This window comes from Sus scrofa, chromosome 9, assembly GCF_054392235.1.
Source record: "Sus scrofa isolate SSC_HxYL_T2T_F1_AM1 chromosome 9, Sscrofa_HxYL_maternal_Yorkshire_Landrace_v2.0, whole genome shotgun sequence".
Taxonomy (NCBI): Eukaryota; Metazoa; Chordata; class Mammalia; order Artiodactyla; family Suidae; genus Sus; species Sus scrofa.
Window position 1 is genome coordinate 48,853,012 of NC_139391.1, and position 26,197 is coordinate 48,879,208.

A 26,197-nucleotide genomic window follows, 5' to 3' on the forward strand; every position below is an offset into this window, starting at 1 on the left:
AAGCACTTTGAAAGTAGAGAATTGCTTTGAAGAATCCAAACTCAGTCTAAACAGAACCCTCTGTACTCTATAATCCAAGAAGAAAGAAGATGATGACAATGATTAAAATGAAATTCGGAACGAGGTACAAGGGAACTGAACTTCTAGGGTGTGTCTCTGGTTCAAAGGCAGCTGCAGTAGAGAAAGCAAAGCATGGAGGTGGAAGGTTTGCAACCACCCAACTGTCACTTACTCCTGGTGTCACCAGGGATGACTCATCAGGTCTCTTTGAGTGGGTTTCCTTATCAGTAAAGTGGTGATGATAATGCTTGTCTCCTAGGGTGGGCGTGAAGAGCAAATGCGATATACCACAGGGAAAGACTTTGTAAATGGAAAGGTGCTATACAAAGCTAAGGGATCACAGTTATTATTTACAGCAGTATCTTATGCCTTTGACATGCGCATTTATGGAAGTGTAGTGTGGCATTTAATGTTCCCAAGGACAGTTGAGGCCCCAGAATATCGACAATAATTGAGAAAAGACTCAGCTGTGTCCCTGAGTTACTGATTTAGAAAGTGAAGTACATGCCCTTGAGAAACCATGCCCCACCATTCCCCAAGAGCCCCCTCGCTCTTGCTTGGAGGACCTCTTCTTAAGCCCACACATGTCTTGGTTTCCTTTCTGCCTCTGTTCTTTAGTCCATCTTAGTGCTTCAGCCTGGGAAGGGGCAGGGGCTCTCTTATTTTCTGTTGTAATCCTGCCCATTCTGCAAGGCTCCCTTTTCCCTTGTTCTGTGAAGTCATTTCTTGAGCTCTCCAGGGGAAATTACTTCTGCAATTATTCTTCAGAAATTAATTCCCCTTTTAAAAATGTTTGCATCTGTATTTGAGAGAATTTTCATCACCCTTTTCTTCTAGAATTGTAGTTCTGCCAGGCAGTGTTCATGGTGCATTTCGTTTGGTTTCTCCATTGCCTGGCACAGAAGCTGCCTTACTCATGTTCGCACTCACTGAATGGTAGTGGTTTGGAATCTCTGCAAGGTGCCTGGGCTGAGCTGGACAAGAATAGCCGCAGAGCCCTGAAGGAAGTATGTAGTATGTATTTGGAAAATAATTGTTGGCTGATTACTTGATTTTCAGCAAAGAGATTCAGAAATGGTTCCTAATTAACCTGTAGTTTGTCGCAACATTAAATCCATGGAAACATTTCATCCCTCTGAGCATTTTGGCTACTCAAGGTCTCATAATACAAGCTGGTTTTAATTTTAGTTTTTTTTTTTTAATTTTAATACTGTAGGTATTTTGTTTCTGATATTCAAAGTAGCAGATGCTCAACATGGAAAATTTGGAAACTGCAGAGAATTTAAAGAAGAAAATGATGATGATGGTGATAAAATATTGAGATACCTGTTCTATTTTTATTGGGTATTTAATTTTTGAGATTAAAATTTAACATCCAATTTTATGGTATTTTTCACTTAATGGAACATAGAAGCATTTTTCATGTTATTAAAAATTGTGACGAAGTAGGAGTTCTACTGTGGTGCAGCAGGTTAAGGATCTGGTGTTGTCATTGCAGTGGCTCGGATCACTGCTGTGGTACAGGTTTGATCTTGACGCAGGAACTACTACATGCTGCGGGCATGGCTAAAAAGAAAAAAATTCTAACAAAATATATATTTTTTGTGGCTACATAATGTTTCATCATTTGGATACATCATAATTTACTAAACTATTACCTTATACTGGTGATTTAGATTGGATCCAAATCTTCTTTTATTATGGATGATTCATACATGAATATCTTTATTAAAAAAATAATTTGCATTTTAGATTTTTTTCCTTAGGATATTAATATTAATAAAAAAGGAGGAGTTCCTGTCGTGGCTCAGTGGTTAACGAATCTGACTAGGAACCATGAGGTTGTGGGTTCGATCCCTGCCCTTGCTCAGTGGGTTAACGATCCGGCGTTGCCGTGAGCTGTGGTGTAGGTCTCAGACATGGCTCGGATCCCACATTGCTGTGGCTCTGGCGTAGGCCGGCAGCTACAGCTCCAATTAGACCCCTAGTCTGGGAACCTCCGTATGCCGCGGGAGCGGCCCAAGAAATGGCAAAAAGACAAAAATAAATAAATAAATAAATAAATAAATAAATAAATAAATAAAATAAAAGAGGAATCGCTAAGGTACAAATTTTTTTTTCTTTTTGCTTTTTATACCTGTGGATATGGAGGTTTCCAGGCTAGCGGTCAAATCAGAGCTACAGCTGCTGGCCTACACCACAGCCACAGCAACACCAGATCTGAGCCGCATCTGTGATCTACACCACAGCTCAGGGCAATTTCGGATCCTTAATCCGCTGAGCAAGGCCAGGGATCAACCTGCATCCTGATGGATACTAGTCAGATTTGTTTCTGCTGAGCCGTGACGAGAACTCCAGGTACAAATATTTTTAAGGCCCTGGGTGCATTTTCTCAAATTTACTTCCAGAATGATTGTACTAATAAGATACATTTTCATGAATGGCTATTAGAGTGCCCATTTCATTATATTCACTTTATATTTTATAACAAACTATTTGGCTGATTTTACTTTTTAATAAAGAAAGTATTTAGGGACCAACCTCATTTTAATATGTGATACTTATTTAATGTTCATAATTTATTTCTAGAGGTTTTTTGAGGGTGTGAAATTGTAGGTGCTCTATTCTGAATGAGTGATCCAGTGCAAGTACAATTCTAATGAAAATGAAATCAACTTTATTTTTTAAATTTATTTTTATTAAAGTATATCTGATTTACAACACTGTTAGTTTCAGGTATATAGAAAAGTGATTCAGTTATATACACACATATATCTATTTTTTTCAGATACTTTTCCCTTGTAGGTTATTATAAAATATTGAGTATAATTGCCTGTGCTATACAGTTGGTCCTTGTTGGTTACCTATTTTATATATAGTAGTGTGTATATATTAATTCCAGACTCCTAATTTATCTCTCTACCTTCTTTCCCCTTTGGTAACTGTAAGTGTGTTTTCTATGTCTGGGGATCTATTTCTATTTTGTATACAAGTTCATTTGTTTTATTTATTTCTTTAAGATTTTATATATAAATGATATCATATAATGTTTATCTTTCTCTGTCTTGCTTATATCACTTAGAATAATACTCTCTAGTTCCATCCATGTTGCTACAAATGGCATTGTTTCATTCTTTTTAATGGCTGAGTAATATTTCATTGAAAAAAAAATATATTACATCTCCTGTATCCATTCCTCTGTTGATAGAAGAGACGACATTTAGATTGCTTCCATGTCTTGGCTATTGTAACTAATGCTACCGTGAACATTGGGGTACACGTATCTTTTTGAATTATGGTTTTATCTGAATATATGCCTGGCAGTGGGATTGCTGGATCATATGGTAGCTCTGTATTTAGTTTGTTTTGTTTTTGTTTTTGTTTTGCTTTTTGGGGCCATACCTGTGGCACATGGGAGTTCCCAGGCTAGGGGTCGAATCGGACCTGCTGCTGCAATCCTACGCCAGAGCCACAGAAACACCAGATCCAAGCTGTGTCTGTGACCTATACCACAGCTCATGGCAATGCCAGATCCTTAACCCACTGAGTGGGGGCCAGGGATTGAACCCACATCCTCATGGACACTAGTCAGGTTCTTTACTGCTGAGCCACAGTGTGAACTCCTATATTTAGTTTCTTAAGGAATTTCCATACTATTCTCCACAGTGGCTGCACCAATTTACATTCCCACCAACAGTGTAGGAGGGTTCCCTTTTCTCCACACCCTCTCCAGCATTTATTATTTGCAGACTTTTTGGTGATGGCCTTTCTGACTGGTGTGAGGTGATATCGCATTGTAGTTTTGATTTGCATTTCTCTAATAGTTAGCAATGTTGAGCATCTTTTCATATGTCTTTTGGCCATAACGTTTACTTTAATACAAGCCACAAAGTGCTATACAGGTACAAGCTATCATTGTTGTCATTGTTACTATTTTCCAAGAAACAATAGAATTTAGGCAACTGACATATCTAAGCTGTCTTCCTAGCAATTTAGGAAGGAAATGGTCTTCTGTAGACCACAGTATGTAAGGAAGTATATTAAAATTGAAGAAGAAGTCAAACATACATTAAAAAATGGAAAAAGAAATCTAGGTCCATTGTGTTAAGTATATTATCAATGTTTCCCCCCACCCCCAGGTAAATTAGACACACAAAACTAAACTTAAAAGGGTGTGTGTGTGTGTGTGTGTGTGTGTGTGTGTGTGTGTGTGTATGAGTGCATGTGTGTATACAGACACATTAGCATTTAACTTTCTTCTAAAGCTTTTACATCATTATTTTCTCTTTCTTTAAGGTAGTAAAAGGACAAATACTTTCAGAATGAGCATCTTCATGGAAGAATATCTTGAAAAATTGCTAAATTTATATCACAAACCCATCAGAACTGATCAGAACAGCAATGTGGGATCCAGCATTAAGAGCTCAAAGAGATATTGTAGTCAAACCTTTCTTTCCATAGGTGAAGAGACTGGAGTCCACTGAAATAATTCTAAGGAGAGATAGCAGCATGGTGCCAGAAAGGAGTCTCTAATACAAGGATTTCTTTCTGGTGTACCTCATTTTCTACTTAAACGACTCTGTGTATCGAAAAGTAATTTTTTTTTCGTTTTTTTTTAATTTTTTTTTTTTTATTTTCCCACTGTACAGCAAGGGGGTCAGGTTATCCTTACATATATACATTACAATTACAGTTTTTCCCCCACCCTTTCTTCTGTTGCAACATGAGTATCTAGACATAGTTTTCAATGCTATTCAGCAGGATCTCCTTGTAAATCTATGAAAAGTAATTTTGTTAGCAGAGGGTGTTGCACAGAAATTTGTGAACTCTTCTTTATATCTGTTCACTCAAGACTTTGGGGCTGGATGTGTGAAACAGAGCACCTTTTAGTCTACTATTTATGGGGAGATCACAGAGGAGCCAGGTGGATTGGATAAGGAAGCACCTAAACAATATACCAGGGAGGATACTCTACTGGTCCCCAGGAACTTGATGGTGTACCCCAAAAGACATTTTCCCATCTCTAACTCTTGTCCTTTGAAACAAATCAGAGTGAAATCACTGTAAATTATTGAGCTTTGTTTTCTCTAGTACAACTAAGACCTTACCAACTCCAAATGGGTCCTCTGTGAGTGTTACAGGTAAGGAAGAAGATTTTGGATTGAAGGTTAATGGATTCACATTTAAATAGCATTAGGCATTTGTTGGTTTGTCTCCAGGAAAATATTTCGACTGAATAACCAGGGGGCTGGGTCTTGGTTTCCTGGGGCAAAATGAAGAAGAGAATGAGAACAATTCCTATGATTAGGGTACCTAAAAACGACATCATGATGATTCTGAGGTTTTTTTTTTTTTTTTTTCCTTTGCCTCAAATAATCAACATTGGTCAATGTCACCAGATTACTTTCATTTTTGATTTTAAATGTCTACATGAACATTTTCCTTGGTAAACTAGACAAAAGCAGACCTGCAACATTTCCCAGCTCCTGTCCCCAGTCCTGGCTCTCTGATCCACTCCCTTGGTTAAACTGGATAATAAATCCCTCAAGTTCAAGTGGAGACTTGGGTTTTGTTGATTTTCCACCCAAAAGGAGGAAGGACAAAGAGGCCGTGAAAAGCTAATATTTTCTTCTTGTATAACTTGTCTACTTTAATTCCTGATTGCCACCCTCATCTCCATTTTTTTAGGTTAAAGAATCAGAAGGCCATCTCCCCCTGGGCTGCCTCCTTATCCGGACACTACAAGACTTACTCAGATCCTAACTTTCATTTTATTACACTTTTTGGGAGTACCAGGTAATAAATCAACTCGGCAAGGACAGATATGGAAAAGTAATGTTTAAAATGAGTTATGATGTAAAAGAGATGACTTGCTATTATGTTTTATCAAAGGCAGCGTCTAACAAGCATAATGTAATTCACAATGCTTAAGCAGGGCGACTTTAATTGCAACAGTCATTAAGCTCACAGGATCATTAAATGCTTTAAAAGAGAGAGCCAATGAGTTATTGTGAATGAAATAAGGGCCCCCCACTCACCCACTCCACCTATTTAACTGGAATTGAACTTAGTCTGTGTCACAGCCCTTGGCTTTCTCTCCTCTTTCTGTACCAAGTCACTGGGACTGTTTCAGAACAGAGGCAACACAGAAGCACTTAAGAGGAAAGAAAGGGAGACAGAGGTATGGTCAAACTCCAGTTTAAATTTACTAGCAGATTCAATTTTGCCTTTTACATTTTCATAACATTTTAAAGTTCGAAAGCTAGCCACTTAGCTATTTTTTGATAAGTTTATTATCTTCAGAAGCCCACAAGAAACAAAAGAATTACCAGCATACTAAAAGTTCCATTTCCCCAGTAATTACAGAAATGTAAATCAAAACTTATCAAATTGCTAAGAAATAGAAACAAAATGATATTTCCCATTGATGGAAAGCATATAGGGAAGAAGGTACTCTCACATTTCTGATGGGGCTTTAAAATGAATAAAAATTTGTGGAAAATGAGTTGGCACTAGGTATCAGACACCTTAAAAATGTATTTATGGAGGTTGAACCAGAAATTCTGTATCTAAGAAGTTAGCAGTGGGATAGATGGGGAGTTTGATATTAGTAGTAGAAAACTGTTACATTTAGAATGGATAAGCAATGAGGTCCTACTGTACAGCACAGGGAACTATAGAAAATTTCTTGGGACAGAACATGATGGAAGATGGTATATACATGACTGGGTCACCCTGCTGTATAGCAGAAATTGACACAACATTTTAAATCAACTACATTCTAAAAACTTTAAAGTTTAGCAATGAGGATAAATGTAAAAAGAAACGGGAAATACTTTAAACAACCTGCAATAACAGATTGGTTAAAAAAGCAATGTAGAGCCAATAGATGAATACTACACATTTATTTAAAGTGACATTTTAGATAAGTGTATTTATGAGGAAGCAAAAGATGTTAACAACATAAAGTGATGAAATGTGAACCACAAAACCTTATGAATGGCATGAATCCATTTGGGGACACACAATATTTTTTTAATGCATATCTGCCTTTATGTGGGAAAGAGTGGGGATTGAGGTTCTCTATTCTCTTCAATGTCATCTTTCCACATTCATACGCCTTCACCCTACTGTTCTGACATATCAGAGTTATTTCAGTGTTTTGGATGCAAATGCACTTTCTCTCTCTCTTTTCTCCTGGGCCTTCTAGAATATTGCTCCCCACTTTTAGAGCACTGACTCTCCTGCCCTCCCGTCCACACAAGCACCTCAAGTTGGACCCAGGTCCCATGTCCAGTAGTCTCTGCTCACAGAAACCCTTTCTTGACCTTTCAAGGTGGGGTGGAGTGCTCCTTCCATGGGCTCCTCTTCCACAGCATACCTCTCATGTCACTGGGGTGACCTGTTTACCTGTTTGTGTCGTCTGTTCTTTCTGTCAGCACAGAGACCATTTCTAGGTTCTTACAGTACTGTGTGTGGTAGCCTCGCTTGATGCCATCAAGTCTTTTCCTCCCTCTGTCTTCATGCCACAGCCCAAGGAGAGGTGGAGTCTAGTCCTTCCCTCCCCTTGGATCTGGGTTGGCCTTCATACTCACTTGGACCTACAGAGTGTGGCAGCATGATGCTCAGGGACTCTGAGGGCTTTCACTCAGGCTTGTAGAACACTTGCTGTGGGAAGTTAGTCATCATCTGAGGAATATGACTGCTGCGGGACAACCACACCGTGAGAAATACAAACTAACTGGAGACGCCCCAGAGAATGGGACCATTGTGTGGGGGGAGGGCAGAAGGGTGGGAGGGGGAGAGAGACAGAGAATAATGGTCAAGGAGCACTGAGGTTCTAGACAAGTGCGTGAAGCCGCCATCTTGGAAGTCACCCCTCCAGCCCACCAGCCCCCCAGCCCAGCAAACCATGAGTGTATTGAGATGAGTCATTCCCGAATTCTTGACCCATGAAATTTAGCAACTAAATTAAGCACTTATAGAAGCAACTAAGTTTTGAAGTGTTTTGTTAGAGTAACTGATATAACTATAATATCAGTCTGGCAGGTAGTGAGCCTTCAGTAAACACCTGGTAAAGGAATGTGTAATTCAGGTTTTTACTATTTTTTTTTCTTTTTTTTCTCCTAGTTACTTTTACATTTAGTTTAATTTTTGCAGCCATACTCGTGGCATATGGAAGTTCCCAGGCTAGGGCCAGGGGGTGAATCAGAGCTGCAGCTGCTGGCCTATGCTAACAGCCACAGCAACATGGATCCAAGACGCATCTGTGACCAACACCGCAGCTTTCGGCAATGCCGGATCCTTAACCCACCAAGTGAGGCCAGGGATCAAACCTGCATCCTCATGGACACTGTGTCAGATTCTTAACTTGCTGAGCCACAGTGGGAACTCCTTTTCTAGTTACTTTTTTTTTCTTTTTTGTCTTTTTAGGGCTGTACCTTCGGCATACGTAGGTTCCTGGGCTAGAGGTCTAATCGGAGCTACAGCTGCCGGCCTACACCACAGCCACAGCAACGTGGGATCCTTAACCCACTGAGCGAGGCCAGGGATAGAACTTGCAACCTAGTCGGATTCGTTTCTGCTGCGCTATGATGGGAACCTCCCTTCTTCTAGTTACTTTTTGATTTCTCTGTAATGTAATGTGTATAAACATTGAACCAAAAAAATTTTTTTTTTTATTTTATAAAAGAAAGAGGTTCCAAGAGAAGAACTAAAAAGGAAAAGGACATGAAAGTTGCCAGATTATGGCCAATTGGCCAGAGAGTATCTCTGACTTAACCCGATTCTGTAGAAATGTCCTTAATTCTGTCTGGAAGGCCAGCTTTTCCATGACAGCCTTTGTCTCACTGGAGACATGAATAGTTTTCTAAAAGCCTAATGCCCTGACAGGGAAATAGAAGCATGGCATTGAATTTTTAATCTGTTTCTAGAACCTCAAATGATCACAGACAACTTCACCAGGTCAGCTTAGCCTTCTCTGAGCTTGTCATTCCGTGTTATTTAGGGAAGAAAAACATTATGCCGCCTCTTTCCTCTTAACAGAATAGGCTCAAGTTCCTAAAGTTAAGAGCATGGAAGGCTTCCTCCTTCTTCTAACAGTGTTTCTGTGGGTTGAGAGGAAAATACCTATTGGCTCATTATGACGTGGTGGGGGTGGGGACATTATACCAGCATCCTTCTCATGAGAATTTCTTTCCAGTCTGGGCCACACCTAAGTTTTGCTTACGAAGCCGAGGGAGGGCCATTACTTTTAGTGACATTTCTAAACCAGTTGAGTGTCTGTGTGTAGGATGAATTAGGTGTCCTGGATGGATGGAGTGAAACACTCTTTAGTGACAAGTGGAGGATTAAACTAGATGATCTCTGCTAACTCTTAGCTCAGGAATTCTATGGCATCATGAATTTCCGCTTGGAAAGCTGAGTGCATTGAGATCTTTCCAACTCTAGTATTTTGGATCCCATTATCCCATAGATATGTCTGTACATTCTAGATTTCCTTTGAGACTAAAGTAAAATAAATGAATTCATGAATGGATAAATAAATTAAATACACAGCTTTATTAAAATTCTTTTGGTGGTAAAATATGCATACGATTTACATTATTAACCTTTTTTTCCCCTTTTGTACAGCTGTATTTAGAGTACATGGAAGTTCCTGGGCTAGGGGTCGAATTGGGGCTGCAGCTGCAGTCAACAACACTGAATTGAGCTTCATCTGCAACCTACACTACAGCTTGAGGCAACACTGGATCCTTAACCCACTGAGTGAGGCCAGGGATGGAACCCTCATCCTCACAGAGATAATACATGGTTCTTAACCCACGGAGCCACAAGGGGAACTCCTAAAATTTTAGCCATTTTAAGTGTACAATTCAGTAGCATTAAGTACATTCACAATGTTTTGTAACCATGACCAACCAGTGTGTAGTCCCTGAATTTTTTATCATCCCTGTAACTTGATTTTAAAAAATGCCTCTTCTGCCTATTCAAAGGCTATTTTTTTTCTTATTTCTAGATTTTATAATGGTTGATGTGGACAATAACTGACCTTGAGATAAGTGCCTTATGACCAAAATCCTCCGTGGATGAACTCTTCTCAGAACCATAGTCACCAGAATAGTAATACTGAGACAGATTTCTCAATGTAGGGGTCATGTCAGTGGTTTTAAATCCTCTGAGAAGAGTGAACATCTATAGACCTAATAGCTACAATTAGTGAATCATTCAGGACATTTCAAGTTTGGGGGTGAGCATGGCTCTGTGCACTCAGTGTCTATTCTGCCTTCTTTGGCTAATAGATTCCAGTCCCCTGGCTCAGGGATGATGCTGTGGTCCCGGCCAGGCTAGTCATAGTGTCCGAATTCTGGGTCATAGTGACTGGTCCAAGGGATGGGCATAAGATCCAAACCATGTTTGGAAGCTTTATCCTCCCCCCCCCCCAAATTCCAGTTGAGAGAAGAGAGCCTTCATTTTCATCTCTGGTTTTGCAGCATTTGGGATATACATCTGGAATAGCTGGGAGCAATGTACCCCACTGTTAGGTAAGAGATTTTGGGAAAATGAACCTGATGTTTAAAGAGATGCAGAGATGAGAGATGAAGAAACTCCTTAGAACATTTAGTTGTCCATAAGGCCAAATTCATTCCTGCCCTTTATGCTATTGGATGATTATTAATCCCTCTCTTTTGCTTGATTTTTTTTGTTGTTGTCTTTCTGTCCCTTGTAACCAGAGTACTCATCAATATGGTCAGATTTATAATTGTAGCTAAATCATGTATTTTGATCAGTAATATAGATGTCAGCCAGTGTTGCTACCCTGTGACTTTATGGGCTAAACATAGGGAGACAGGAAGATAGTGTTTCCCAAATCCATCCACCCACAAGTCCAACCACCTCTCCATCCATATTCCAGCCCCACGGATACTGCATGCATGTGAATATAAAGCAACACTCTAAACTGCTTTTTCAGTTACTAGAGACTTGAATAGGTATTCATTGCGACGTTGTCCATTTAGGCCAAGCTCTTTACTTTCCTCCATCTTCCTGGGGAACTGTGTCCATGTTAATGCTGGAGTTAGAAAGAAAGAAGAGGGAAAGTCTGGATGTGGCAGCTCTCTCAGGATCCAAAATAAGATCTTATGATGGGGCGGTGGTTATGTGGAAGTCAGGAGAGGGGAAAAACATGGCTGAACTAACCCTTTCAGACGTTAGAGAAAAATCAGAAATACCAGTGCCTCCCTAAAAAGGATTTTAGAAATTCATCCTGGAGTCCCCTGGTGGCCTAGCAGTTAAAGATTCACTGTTGTTACTGCTGTGGCTCAGATCACTGCTGTGGGTTGGGTTCAGTCCCTGGCCCAGGAACTTCTACATGCCAAGGGTGCCACCAGAAGAATGAAAGAAAGAAAGAGAGAGAAAAAGAGGAAAAAAAAAAAAAAAAGAGAAAGAGAGAAAAAGAAAAGAAATACATCCTGTGGGAGATTTTAGGTGGAACTGAGATTTGAATGAGGGGTGTAATGGGGTTTGGTATAAATTATAATAGTTACTGAGTATTGAGCATATTGCATATGTAACCCATATCATGTACTCCTCACAGCATCCTTTTGAGAGCTTTTTGATTTATGCACGAGGAAAATGGAGCTTACAAAGGCTAAATAACTTGTCCAAGGTAACACAGCTACTAAGGGACAGAGCTAGAATTTGAACCCCATAGCTTATGCATATGCATAAGCTACTGTATTGCAGTTCACGTCCAAGCTGTGAAAGAATCAAAATCCAGCCGGTCATGGAGCCTGGGCTGTTAACAACTTGACCTACATAGCAGGGCCAGGAGGGTAAGGGAAGGCAAATGTCAGAACTATTTGGGCAATGAACCAGCCACTTTTCTCTCTATAGTTGGGATAACACAGTCAAATCTATACATAGCCAGGAATGCTATTTTGAGACATCTGTAATAACTCATTTTACCACCATTTATTTCAGTCACGGTTTCTCATCCATAAAACAGAAATAAAAGTAACTGCCTCAAAAGGTTGATGCGAGGGTTCCTTGAGATAATGTATATAAAAGTGCAAGGGAATTGTCTTGAAAGGCCTCCTGCCCTCAAATCTTTCCTCTTTCAATCAAACATACCATCTGAAATTCCGTTCTGAGAAATTTATCCCTGGGTAAGTCACTGATTCGCAAACTTTGCTATACATCAGAATTGCCTGAAAAATTTACTTAAAATATTTTTTTTTTAAAAGATCTTTTTTTTTTTTTTTTTTTTTTGTTGTTGTTGTTGTTGCTATTTCCCGCGGCATATGGAGGTTCCCAGGCTAGGGGTCGAATTGCAGCTGTAGCCACCGGCCTACGCCAGAGCCACAGCAACGCGGGATCCGAGCCGCGTCTGCAACCTACACCACAGCTCACGGCAACGCCGGATCATTAACCCACTGAGCAAGGGCAGGGACCGAACCCGCAACCTCATGGTTCCTAGTCGGATTCGTTAACCACTGCGCCATGAAGGGAACTCCTACTTAAAATATTAACCCTGGGACAGTCAGACCCTTTGGGGTTGGGGATCAGGCAACTGTATTTTTACTAGATGAGTCTAGTGCACAGCAAAGTTTGAAAACACCCGATCAAGGCATTATATCTACAGAAGTCCCTATTAAATTTCAAAATTTCTCTCTGGGAGGTTGCCGTGGTTCTCAAATTATAGCCTCTGTTTCCTCATTCTACTAAAAGTGTTCCCATCAATATTATTGGTAATCTCTTTATTGTGAACTCCAGTGGATTCTTTTTGGTCCTCATATATTATGGCATCTCTCCTCAGCCTCTTCTGCCTCTCTTCATCTCTGAGATATCAGTTTTTCCAGTCTTACATCCTTGAATGCTTCTCAGTCTCCTTTGCTGGCTTCTCTTCCCTTTTTGAGTTCTAAGTAGGGAAGTTTCCATATGGAAATATGGCTTGTAGCCAGATCCCCTGTTCTTCTCTATATACTCTTTTCCTGGACTTACATAGCTGATGGCCAGCAATTTCCAGATTTTTGCCTCCCACCTAGTCTTCTCCTGGAGTTCCCATTTTGCACTGCTAACTGCCTACTTGGATATCTCATGATTATCTCAAACTCAGTGGGTTAAACGTGATCCCCTAGATTTTCTCTTTCCCCACATCCTCTTTAAACTGCACTTCTGGGAGATACCACAGTCCACCCAGTTACTCAAGCTAGAACCTAGACATCATGCTGCTTCCTCCTTCTCCCTCATCACCCCCACACACTCCAGCAGCAAGTCCCATCAATGTCCTCCCAAATAAATCTTGACTCTTCCCATCTCTCTATCTCCCCTGTCCACTATCCAGCATGCTACCATACTTCTTCCTAGGATCCCCCTAATACTCCCTTTACGTGATTATCAAGGAAGCCAGATCATCCTTTTAAATAACTCAAAACATAAAAACATAAATGAGATCATTAATTTCTTCTCTTAAACATTCTGAGGCTTCACACTGCATTTAGACTAAAGTTGATATCTTACTATGTCAGTAAGGCACCAATTAATTTCTTCTTCATCTTGGTCTACAAAGCTAGTTCTTCATCTTCTACATATTTTTTTTGGGGGGAAGGGGGCATGTCCGTGGCAGGCAGAATTTCCTGGGCCAGGGATTAAACCCACGCCACAGCTGTAACCAGAGCCACAGCAGTGACAAAACTATGTCCTTAACCCGCTGAGCCATGAGGGAACTCCCAAGGCTCTTTATCTTCTGATTCACTACATTCCTCGCTGTATTCCAGTCACGCTGGCCTTCTTTAAGTTCCTCAAGTACTCCAAATTCTCTTTCCTCAGGGCCTTTGCATATACAGTTCGTTCTGCCTGGAATGATCTTCAACTTCCATGACTAGCTGTTTCTTATCCTTCAGAGCTTAGTTTAAAACTCACCTTCTTTAACCACTCTCTCTGAGTAGGTATTCTCTGTTATTTTCCATTAATTCTTCATAGTACTTTAAACTTGTAATTATTTATTCATTCATTTGTTTATCATCTATCTTCCACTCTAGGAAATAAGTTCCATGAATTCAGGAAGAATGTCTACATATCCAGCTTCCAAAATAGTGTCTGGCATGTGATATCTGCTCAATAATAAAAATCTACTTAATAATAATAGTCATAATAATAAATAATCTTGAGAGTGTTAAAAGAAAATATGCAGAATATTTAAATTTTCTAGGAAGTTTTTTTTTTTTTTGTCTTTTTAGGGATGCACCTGTGGCATGTGGAGGTTCCCAGGCTAGGGGTCCAATCGGGCCTGTAGCCCCTGGCCTACGTCATAACCACAGCAATTCAGGATCTAAGCCACATCTGCCACCTACACCACAGCTCACCGCAATGCCGGATCCTTAAGCCACTGAGCAAGGCCAGGGATTGAACCCATGTCCTCATGGATGCTAGTCGGGTTCATTAATCTCTGTGCCATGATGGGCGCTCCAAATTTTCTAGGAACTTTAAAAAGGTTTTTCTAAGCATACAAAAAACCTAGAAATGAGGAGTTTCCCTTGTGGTTCAGTGGTTTACAAACCTGATTAGTATCCATGAGGATACTGGTTTGATCCCTGGCTTCACTCAGTGGGTTAAAGGATCTGGTGTTGCCTCAAACTATGGTGTAGGTTGCAGACACAGCTTGGATTAGGCGTTACCATGGCAGCTGCAGCTCCGATTAGACCATTAGCCCAGGAACTTCCATATGCTGAAGGTGCACCCCAAAAAACAAAAACAACAAAACTAGAAATGACTGACAGATTTAGCTACATTAAACATTAAACATTTCTATGTGAACAGAACTAAAAGGCAGAAAACAAACTGAAAAAACTTTTCTAAATTATTCAAAGGAGGAGTTCCCTTTGTGGCCCAGTGATTAACAAACCCCAATATGATCCATGAGGGTACAGGTTCAATCCCTGGCCTCATTCAGTGGATTAAAGATCTGGTGTTGCTGTGAGCTGTGGTGAAGGTGGCAGCCATAGCTCTGATTCGATCCCCTTAGCCTGGGAAACTCCATATGCCATGACTGTGGTGGTAAAATAGCAAAAAAAAAAAAAAATATTCAAAGGAATTTTTTCAAATCAGTAAGAAAAGATAAAAAAATAGAAAAATGGGCAAAAGACACATTTATAAAAGAAAAATAGGAGTTCTCTAGTGGCTCAATGGGTTTAGAGTCTGATGTTGTCTCTGCTGTGGCTCTGGTTCCTGCTGTGGTGCAGGTTTGAGCCCTGGCCCAGAAGCTTCTGCATATTGTAGATGTGGCCAAAAAAGAAAAAAAAAGAAAAATAATAAATGGTCAATAAAAATATCATAAGAAATATGCTCAACCTCACTCTTAAAAACATCAGATTTTCATACTGTTAAATTAGCAAGAATTCCAGAGATTTACAAATACCCAGGTCAGGTGTATGTGGAAACATTTAACTTTCATACATTAATGTCATACAAAACAGTTAACTTTCTTACATGTGTTGTAAATTAGTGTAATACTTTTGTTAAATGATTTGGCCATGTCTGTTGAAATTTAAAATGTGCTTTACCTTTGACCCAGCACTGCTTTGAATTAACAATTTTAGGAATTCTCCCTAAAATAATACTTTCACAATGTGCAGTGTATGTTTATATAAGGATATACAGTATATTTATATAGTAATGCATGATATACATCATCTATGTTCAGTTTGGCATTGTGGTAATAAAAATATGGATAACGTCTGATTATGCAATTAAATAATGGTACATTCATACAAAGAAATAGTATGCAGCCATTAGAAAGAACAATGGTGTAGATTTATATATTCTGTTTTGAAAAGATATCCTTTGATATATTGTTAAACAGATTTAATTGAGTGGTATGTGTAGTAAGATTCCCCCCTTTTAAAAATCTAAAAATGCCGGTATTTACAAAGTGTTTAAATATGTTCAGGTATACATGGAGAAATAAAGAAATGACTGAAATTATTACCCATGGCTATATTGGGGAACCTGGATTTTGGAAAATACTCCCTTTCTAGGTCTTACGTGTATGTTTGGTACATTTCTATATTGTTTGGCTTTTTTAAAAACCACAAGTGTGTATTGCTCTGTAAATCTTTAAAAAATGAGAGCAAGAGGGCGAGAAAGGAAGGGAAAAGACAGAACAGTGTGGAGACAAATGATTTCTCTTTCATGCATTTTGCCATGAGCCCTGTTTGGAGCTGCCCGGCTGGGCCTTGTGGAGGGTCAGACTGCAGAGTCCAGGGTTCAGAGGCACCAGTCCTTCACTCTTTACCCCAAGAAGGAGAGACACTTCAGTATCGTATGTTTTTGTAAGGATTACATGAGATAAAAGTCGTGAGAAAGCCTTATTGACTATAAAGCTCTTTCAAATACAAGAGATTATTATCATCAGGGTCCGTTTCCGGTCCCAGATACCAGGCGGGACTAGCTGGTTGCTGCAAAAAACCCTCCCCGTGTGTGCTGGTGCCAGAAACCTGCAGTCCCTTTTTTTCCAGAAGAGCCTTTACCCCAGAGTCCCCCCCCCTCCCCCTCCCCCAGGGAGGCTGTCAGGCCTGCCTCCTGCTCCATCACTTCACCCCGGCCCTGGCCCAGCCGCTTCCCAGCAGAGCTTGGCTGTTCCTTGAACTTTTAGCGTTGGTTCGATTTCCTCCAGCGGTACCACATGCTGCTGTGCAAACAGAGCACGTGGTCGGGCCAAACAAAGGAACATGTGTGCTGCAAACCATCCCCCTATCACGGGAGCGTGAGCCCCGCCAGGAGAGCGCCCGGCCGCGCTATAATTTTTCACTGCAGTTGAAACACCCCATAAGCTCTCAGGAAGCGGCGGGGGTGGGGAGCGGCCCAGAGAAGGGCCCGCGTCTCAGCTCTTTCCATCACGGTCCTGGAAATAGCAGCGATCGTGCACCGCCCCGACCCGGCTTCCCCCAAGCTGCTAAGATTTCATTTCACCTCCGACAGGCTGCTTGGGGACTCGCTGTGAAAAGATCACTCTCCTGGGATGCTGTCAGGGGGAAGGGGGTCGGGACTGTATACAGCTGTCTAAACGTCTCAGCCTGGGAGGCTCAGGCACATCTGCACGACTCTGTCTCAGGCTGCGGGGCACGCAGGGAGCGCCTCAAACCTATCAGTGTGCCGGCGAGCGGTAATTGCATTAGGATTAGTTATCTCCTGCACTCTGCTCATTAGCCCTGAGGATGGCTCACATCCAGCGAGAGGGTGGCACAGGCAGAGGGAGAGGACGTGCGCCTAACAGGTTGTGATAATGAAAGACTTGCTCTCCTAGAGTTTGCTTCCCTCCTCCCCACCCATCCCCGCCAGGCCCCCTCCTCTCCTCCTCCGTCTTCCTCTAAACCTCATTTCCTGACTTCTTCCTTAAGGTCTTATGAAATGCGCAATTTAGGAAGATTGCAATGGAAAAAAAAAAAAAAAAATCAAGACCGGCTGGCAGTGGGGGAGGGATGCTGTGGAGGGCATGGGGATGGGTTTGTTGCCTGAGTCAGAACATGACTGTCTTAGTAGTTGGCAAGTTCTGATGCCAAAGCCAGCGGCCAGAGAATGCCCAGGTGCTTTTTTTTATGGCAGGCCTGGTTCCTGATGTTTCAACTTCCTTCCCTGATGCCTAACACTAGGGCAGAAGGGAGAGGTGGCAGTTTCCAGGGGATCTGGATTCAGAAGAGCCCCACTTTGGATTGTGTCAACTCATCCACCCAGCTGAGCTGATGGCTCCCTGCTCTGTAAGCCCCTGGCTCTCTGGCTGGTTGGATCATGGAAGCACCACAGGACAGTTACTGATTTCACATTTGCTCCAAAAATGGGGACCCAGTCCATCTATTCTTTACTGCACCTGGCATACTGTCTGGCATACGGAAAGTGCTCCAAGGTGAATGGTGGGTAATAATAACAACTGGGTCACTCTGATGTACAGTAGAAATTGACAGAACACTGTAAACCAACTATAACGGAAAAATAAAAATTATTAATAAAAAAAAATTAAAAAAAAATCAAGGAAATCACCTTCAAGAGGCACCACCATCCCAAATTTGATTTTTAGGCAGGCAGATTTACTAGCAATGTGATCATACAGATAATCTAACATTTCTAGATGTGTTTTCTCATTGGCAAACCAGGATGAATAATTTACCCATAGTCTTATACTTGTGTAAGTCACCCCATAGAGAGCCTAACACATAGTAGGTGCTCAGTAAACATTAGTTCCTTTCTACATCTTGCTTTATTCATCCCTAAGATTGGGACTGGGAAAAAAAAAAACTTCTTTGATGTCTCAAGAGGAGGTAATTAACGTTCTCTTAACCCATCGGAAAGGGCCAATAGAGTACAAAGTTGTTTTATAATTAAGAAATGTATCAAACCCTGTGCAGGACTAATTGCTGTGCAAATTTGATTGAGGCCTGTGAGGACAAGATTGCCTTTAATGGGTTGCAGTGAAGGGGACTATTTAATATTCTTTAGGGAAGTTCCAATCCTCCAGTCTCCGCATTGGAAATTGCATCACCAACCATTAGGAGCGCTATTCAATGGTTGAGACTGAATACACCAGGGCTTAAATAATTATTTTGAAACTGGAAGGTTTATTGAGAGTTCAGGGTTCAGATTTAGAAATGTCAGAAATAGAGTTTTATTTGTTTCCATTGCACATAATGAATTGCCCTTTAAATAATGAAGCCATGAAAATGCCAAGTACCACATACTCCAATGGATTGCCAAATGTTGAATTAGGCCCCTGTGAGACTCAGGCTTCAAAGCCACATACATTAGAGAATGGGGGCATTTACAATTTCCAGAGAAATCACTGATCCAGAGGGAGTTTGATGGAGGCATACCCCTCACCAAGTCTATAACCTAAACTTTTCAACTTCTGTTGTGGTTCTATGGGACTACTTGGCAATCCTTCTTATTGGCCATCTGGAACAATACTTTGGAGGGGTGACAATGGAGAGAAACTCTTAGAACAGCCTGTGTGGATTCCATGTATTTGTACAGAACAAAGATGTTCTCCCTTAGACCAAGACCATGTGTATATACTCAGGTTGGGGTCCAAGGGGAATGAGGAGTGTGGTAGGCTCCCTTCTTTGTGGCCTGAAGCCATTAGTTTTGCTTATCATAAGTGAGTCCAGAAGACTGGTGTGGTTTAGCCTTGGGGCCAAATCTTCCTCCACCAGCCCAGGAGCCCCAGAATCTTTTTCCCTTCTTACACCTCATTCTCCCTTTGTCTCTTCTCCATCCTCTCCAGATAAAAGATTACCCTCTTTATCTCTCAGACTAATTCACCCATGACTTCATTCACTTATTCCCCCTTGACTTCATTACTCTGCCTCTATCTGGAGTTTTGTCCCTTCATTATCACTTTTCTCCTAACTATATTTTATATATTTTTTCCAACTGGAACTTTACTTGGTTTACTTCTGCTTTCAATCAAAGTCTAGTCTTTGATAATGAGAATAAACCTTCACTTGAGTTCGCTCTTTTTCTAGTATTTTTTCTAGGTCTCTCTCTCTCCTTTTACTGCCCTTCTTCTGTGTCTACATCTGCTGTCTCCACTGTGACATTATCCAGTGTTCCCTGAATCCCCTGAGGCTTGATTTTGCCTCCTCTGGCTTCCTGATTGCCCCTATCAGGGGTCCACTCTGACCCCTCCCTTCTTTGTTTATCAGTCTCTCCTTGAGATCCTCTGGGCACTATTCTAAACCTTTTCCAAATTTCTCAGATTTTTTTTCCCTCCTCTGGGTCCTCCAGGCCTCCCTTCCTCTTCTTTCTCCCCAAATATATAAGTGCCTCAATCACCAGAGCTCACATTTATGAAGTCCTTACTACGCATTTTCATCCTTCCAGCAACCCTGTAATGCAGGTACATTAGCTGTTTCATTTGTATACGGAGAACTGAGGCTAAGATAGCTGGTAGCTGTCAAATCCTGCTTTGCTCTCTCTGACTCAAGTCCAAGCACTTAGCCAGGTGGCTCTATATGCCCCAGATTTGGTTTTTTGATCTCAATCCCCATTTGTCTACCGTTGACAGGCACACCTCACCTTGCCTGTCTCGTGGGTCTGCCTGTACCACCAGATCTCAAACCCTGAATGTACCATGTAGATGAGTTGACTGCTCTCCCCTCCTTCCTGGCTTCTGTAACAGAAACAACATTTTTCCAGGACTAAGGCTTGACCCACAGAAGCCTCTTCTCTTTTTCTGGCTCATTTTGCTCAGCCCTTCATCTTATTCGACACTAGGCATTGAGCATTTCTTTTATGATGTCTCTTGAATACTTTATTTTATTCCATTCTCATTACTGTCCCTAAGACAGACCATTAGATGGTCCCTTGTTTGAACTAGCACACTATTCTAATGTCCTCTGACCTGTTTTTCTTGTGGTTCCACCTAGCTTGCCTTCTTTATCGTGGCCTGAACAATCTTCTTAAAACATTTCTTTTACATTCACACAGTTTTGTTCCAAGAACCCAAAAGATTTCTCTGTACCTGCAATAAAATGGATGCTCCTAAACTTATTGCTCAAGGTTCTTTATGTTCTGGTCCCCGACTTTCATTCCATAGCACCTTAATATTTTTAAATAACCTCTTAGCTCTGTTTTAATGAATTAGTTAAACAATTGATATCCTCCCTTTTGCCAAAAGGCCTTGAAGACCTCTGTTGCAACTTCACCTGCATGAACCTGGGCAGTGGTATTTAGGTGTAGTTTGCCAATGCACGAGCTATGGACCTGGATTCAAAGTCCAGCTCTGCATTTGTCAGCTAGGAAAGCTTGAGGAAGTTCCCTGGCTTCCCTCTATCTTCCTCTGCTTGTCTGTATAATGAGGAATTGCCTTGAAGTTTAGAGAAGAAAATAGATGCTTTCATCTATTGATGGAAAAGCAAAGATGTTTAATGAATCTTTTTCCCCAACATGCTTGGTGCTCTTCTGATTCCACACCTTTGATGCTGATCTCCTTTATGAAATTGCCTTCCTTTGGGTCTCCACCAATTAAAATTCTCCCAATTCCTCAAAGCACATTCATTCCATTGCCTAAGTGAAACCCTCCCCACAGTATCCCCCCCCTCAGAGACATTTCTCTCTAATATTGGCACTTAGAACAGGTACCATGTAAATCAGCCTGCAATTAACACTGTCTTGTGTGTCATCCTCCACATGCCCCAGCCCTTTATCCTCACTTGGCCACCTGCTCAGGGCTGCCCATCAGAACATCAGGAATCTGGGATGGAGGAAGATGTGGGAATGTTGAGTGGCTGCAATAATGGGGTCAAGGGGGGCGGAAGTAAGTATTTTAAACAGGAAAAGTCAGGGAGGGTGTCAGGCATCCTCTTTCTTTCTTCCTTTCTGCCTTCTTGGACAAAATAAGCAGTGCATTTAACTGATATCTTTAGCAAGCACAATCGAAGGATGTGATCAAAACAGAACTGTATTCTGTGATAATCTATGTGGGAAAAGAACCTGAAAGAGAATGGATGGGTACAGGTACAACTGACTCACTTGGTTGTACAGCAGAAATGATCACAACCTTGAAAATCAACTATCATTCAAAAAAACTTTAAAAAATGAAAAAAATTAGGAGTTCACATCGTGGCGCAGTGGTTAACGAATCCGACTAGGAACCATGAGGTTGCGGGTTCGGTCCCTGCCCTTGCTCAGTGGGTTAAGGATCCGGCATTGCCGTGAGCTGTGGTGTAGGTTGCAGACGCGGCTCGGATCCCGCGTTGCTGTGGCTGTGGCGTAGGCCGGCGGCTACCGCTCCGGTTCAACCCCTAGCCTGGGAACCTCCATATGCTGCCAGGAGCGGCCCAAGAAATAGCAAAAAGACAAAAAAAAAAAAAAAAAAAAAAAATTAAATAAGCAAAAAACCCCCAGAACTGTAGTTTCTTTCCCACTGCCCATTCATAATTTATTCAGTGGGGATAAAGTTTTCCTGCCCTTGGATATGGATGGGTCTGACAATTTAAAACAAACAAATAAAAAACCTGTTGAGTTCCCATTGTGGCTCAGCCTGGTAAGAACACAACATAGTGTCCGTAAGGATGCAGGTTCTCTCCCTGGCCTCACTCAGTGGGTTAAGGATCTGGCATAGCCACAAGTTGCAGGGCAGGTCGCAGATGCAGCTTGGATCTGGCATTTCTGTGGCTGGGGGAGTGTAGGCCGGTAGCTGCAGCTCTGATTCAACCCCTGGCCTGGGAACTTCCATATGCCACACATGTGGCCAGAAAAAGGAAAAAAAAAAAACAACAACAAAAACAAACAAACAAAACAAACCTGTCTATTTACTGACATAACTTACATACAATAATAAGCACAAATTGTAAGTGTTCGCTTTGATGAGTTCAATAATTCTGTGCACCTGTGAAACTGCCTCCCCCAAACAAGATATGAAACATTTCTACTATCTCAGAAAGTGCCTTCACTTCTTTTTCCAGGTATTTGCTTTCCCACTATCTCTAACCCCATTCCCCACTACCAGACACACCACTGTTCTGATTTCTCTCACACTAGATTAGTTTTGCCTGTTCCCAACTTCCCAGAAATGGAATTGTCCGATATGTACTCTTTTGTGTCTGGTTTCGTGGGCTCCACATAATGTTTTTAATGTTCACTCATGGAGTTGCCTATGTCAGTAGTTTGTGTATTCCTTTTTGTTGTGTGTTGTATTGCATTACTGTGGAGTTCTAAGAGCTCTCCTGTTAGATGAATATACCAGACTCTGTTTATCCATTCACCTGTTAATTGACATTTAGGTAGTTTCTAGATTTTAGCTCTTCTGAGTAAGGCTGCTATTAATATATTTGTGAAAGTCTTTTTGTGGACACAGAGTTTTATTTATTTTGGGTGAATGCCAGGAGTAAATTGCTGGGCCCTAGAGAAGTCAAATGTGTGATGAAAAATAGGCCCATGGGGTGTTCTGTAGGGCAGTGGACCTGTATGGCCAAAACAGAATCCCTTTATCAGTTGTTCCACCTGAGTCTTAATTTTCCATGAGTTCTTTTCTTTCAGAACTCTGTTGCAAGCTGAATCCTCATGTTGCCAGCAATTTGTCTACTTTTATTAAATATTTACAGAGCGTCTCATAAGGAGCTGGGTGAATAATGAACTAAAAATTGTTTCTTACATGGTGGCCTTTGATTTATTTATTCAAGTTTTTTTGTAAGGAGTTGAAGAGCTGTGGAGACATCACACTTCTTAATCCCTCCATGAACCAAAGACAAATCAGAGATGTCCGTTTTACAGTTGGAGAAGTTGAGGCACAGAGAGGCAGCAGAGGGGGCACTACTTGTCTGCAGAATAGGATTTTAGAATGTCCCAGTATTGGTTTGTACCCCCCCCAGACTGAGTTGTTTGCTACTGAACAAGCGTGCAAACAACTAGCATGACAGCCCACAATATCCGTGCGCGTGCGTGTATGCGCGTGTGCATGCCGACACTCAGGCCATGACTTTTCTGCTGCCCTACATCACAAAACTAATACCCCATTCCCTGTAGGGTATTTCACCCCGGTACTGCTGCTTGGTAACTCCCTTGAGATGCATTCCAGATGGAGAATATTTGGCTGAAAAATACTACAGCCAAGGTCTACAGCATCACTGCTGTGATCTTCCCAGTTCGTATAAACACACCAGAATTTGGTCTCATCTGTATTTAGATGAGAAGCTGCTCAGGAAATTTGCCAGAGCTGGGAGAATAGGGTTAGCAATTTAGTGGTGGGACAGAGATGGGCATTGGGCCACGCGCTGCATAATTTTATGAGTCAACTTGACTGGGCCACGTCAAACGTTACTCTGGGTGTGTCTTTGAGAGGGTTTCTGGATGAGATTAACATCTGAATCACTAGACTAAGTAAATCACATTGTTCTTTCTATTGTGTGTGGGCCTCATCCAAACAGTTAAAGACCTCATTAGAAGGAAAAGTCTGAGCTTTCCACAAGCAAGAGGGAATGCCTCCTGCCTGACTGCCTGGAGCTGGGGCATTGGTCTTTTCCTGACTTTGGACCTGAGCTCAAATGCAAACACTATGCCTGTGTCTGGAATTGCCACCTTCTGGATTAAAATTATACTATTGACTCTCCTGGATCTCCAGCTTGCTAGCTGCAGGTTTGGAGACCTAGCACCCTCCTTATTCCTTATTTTATGTATACAGTTGACCCTTGAACAACCTGGAGGTTCAAGGTATTGAAATTTTGCACATAACTTTACAGTTGGCCCTCTGTATCCTCGGTTTTGCAGCCGTGTTATTGAAGGCTCAACTGTATCTACCTACTTATCTATATCTTCACTGGTTCTCTTTCTCTGGAGAACTCTGACTAATCCAGGCCATCCGAGGAAGAAGGAGTTGCTGAAGTTAAATAATTCTCATGCTGAGGAGGCGGGGCGTAGGATCCTATGAATAAGAGTTATCTTTCTTCGAACTTACTCATGCTCAGAAAGATTTCTAAAACTTTGGTTAAATATGTCTATGAATTGAAAAGTGGTTATTTCTGCGTGGTGGCAATACGCATAATTTTTAAAGTTATTTTTCTGCATGTATATAGTCCAGATTTTCTAAAATTACTATTACTTTGAAGAAATTAAACTTTTAAATTTGAGGTCATTATAGATTCACACGCAGTTGCAAGAAATAATACAGAGTGATCCCATGTACCCTGGGTCCATTTTCCCCCAGAGGTAACATCTCACAAAGCTAAAATGCACTATCACAACCTGGATACTGATGTTGATACAGTCAAGATTTGTCACCCCAAGAATCTCTCATGCTGCCCTTTCATAACTACACACATCATGCTCCCACTTCTACCCACCTTAACCTTTGGCAACCACTGATCTGTTCTCCATGTCTGTAATGTTGTCTCACTAAGAATTTTATATACGAGGACTCCTATAATATGTCATGCTCTGAAGATTCACCCATGTTTTTATATGTATCAATAATTCATTCTTTTTTTAAAAAGTTGTTGAGTAGTATCCCATGGTATGGAGGCACCACAAGTTGTTTAATCATTCACCTGTTGAAGGAGATCTAGATTTTCTTCCATTTTTCACTATAATTAATAAAGTTTAAGTAAATACTTATGAATTTATCCATTTGTCCTTTCATAGGTTGTGCTTTTGGTGGCAACCCTGAGATCTCTTTGCCTAGACCTGGGTCCCAAGCATTCTCTCCTATTAAAAAAAAATATATATATAATTTTTTAAAATGTTTAAGTCTGTGATCCATTTTGATTTAATTTTTGTTTAAAGAGTGAAGTTAGGTTAGGGCTCTCCTCCTCTTTTCTCTTTCTCCTTCTTGTCTATAGTTGTCCAATTTTTCACCACTATTTGTTGTAAAGTCAGCCTTTCCACCATTGAATTGCTTTTGCACCTTTGTCAAAGCTCAGCTCAGCACACTTAGGTAAGTCTATTTCTGTTTCTTTATCCATTTCAGTGATACATGTGTCTATGCCTCTGCCTCTTGATTAATGTAGAGAGATAAGAAGTCTTAAAATCAGGTACATTTCCTTTTCAATTTGTATGTCTTTTATTTCTTTTACTTGCCTATTGTATTATTTGGAACTTCCAGTACTTCATTGAATAAGACTGGAGAGCTGAGTTCCTTTTACTTTATTCTCCCTTTAAAAATTATTTTGGTGGATTTTCCTGGTGGCTCAGCAGATTAAGGATCCTGCCTTGTCACTGCTGTGGCTCTGGTTTAATAAATAACTAATGTGGCATAGGTTCAGTCCCTGGCCTGGGAACTTACACATGCTATAGCCATGGCCAAATAAATAAATAAATAATATAAATTTTTTAGATCTTTTAGTTTGCCTTTCCATATAAATTTTTGAATAATCTTGTCTATAATTTTTTTTCTAAATTTTGATAGGAATTGCCTTAAACTTGTGTGTAAATTTGGGACCAAATGACATCTTATACTATGTTAAGTCTTACAATCCATGAATGCAGTACAGTAGTCTGTTTATTTCAATTTTATTTGATTTCTTCCATCTTTTTTTTGGGCGGTGGTGCCGGTACAGCATATGGAAGTTCCTGGGCTAGGGGTTGAATCGGAGCTGCAGCTGCCAACCTATGCCACAGCCACAGCAACACCAGATCTGAGCTGAGTCTGTAA

At 40.9% G+C, this 26,197-nt stretch overlaps 1 long non-coding RNA gene across 2 annotated transcripts in view; it reads left to right on the forward strand.

Moving 5' to 3' along the window:
* The window catches only part of LOC110255448 (uncharacterized), a 108,476-nt gene that overhangs the window by 62,154 nt on the left and 20,125 nt on the right, over positions 1-26,197 (forward strand). For both annotated transcript variants that reach the window (XR_014815512.1, XR_002335695.2), the window contains one exon: positions 5,749-5,856. This is a non-coding gene — a long non-coding RNA (uncharacterized LOC110255448). The remainder of the gene's footprint in view (positions 1-5,748; positions 5,857-26,197) is intronic.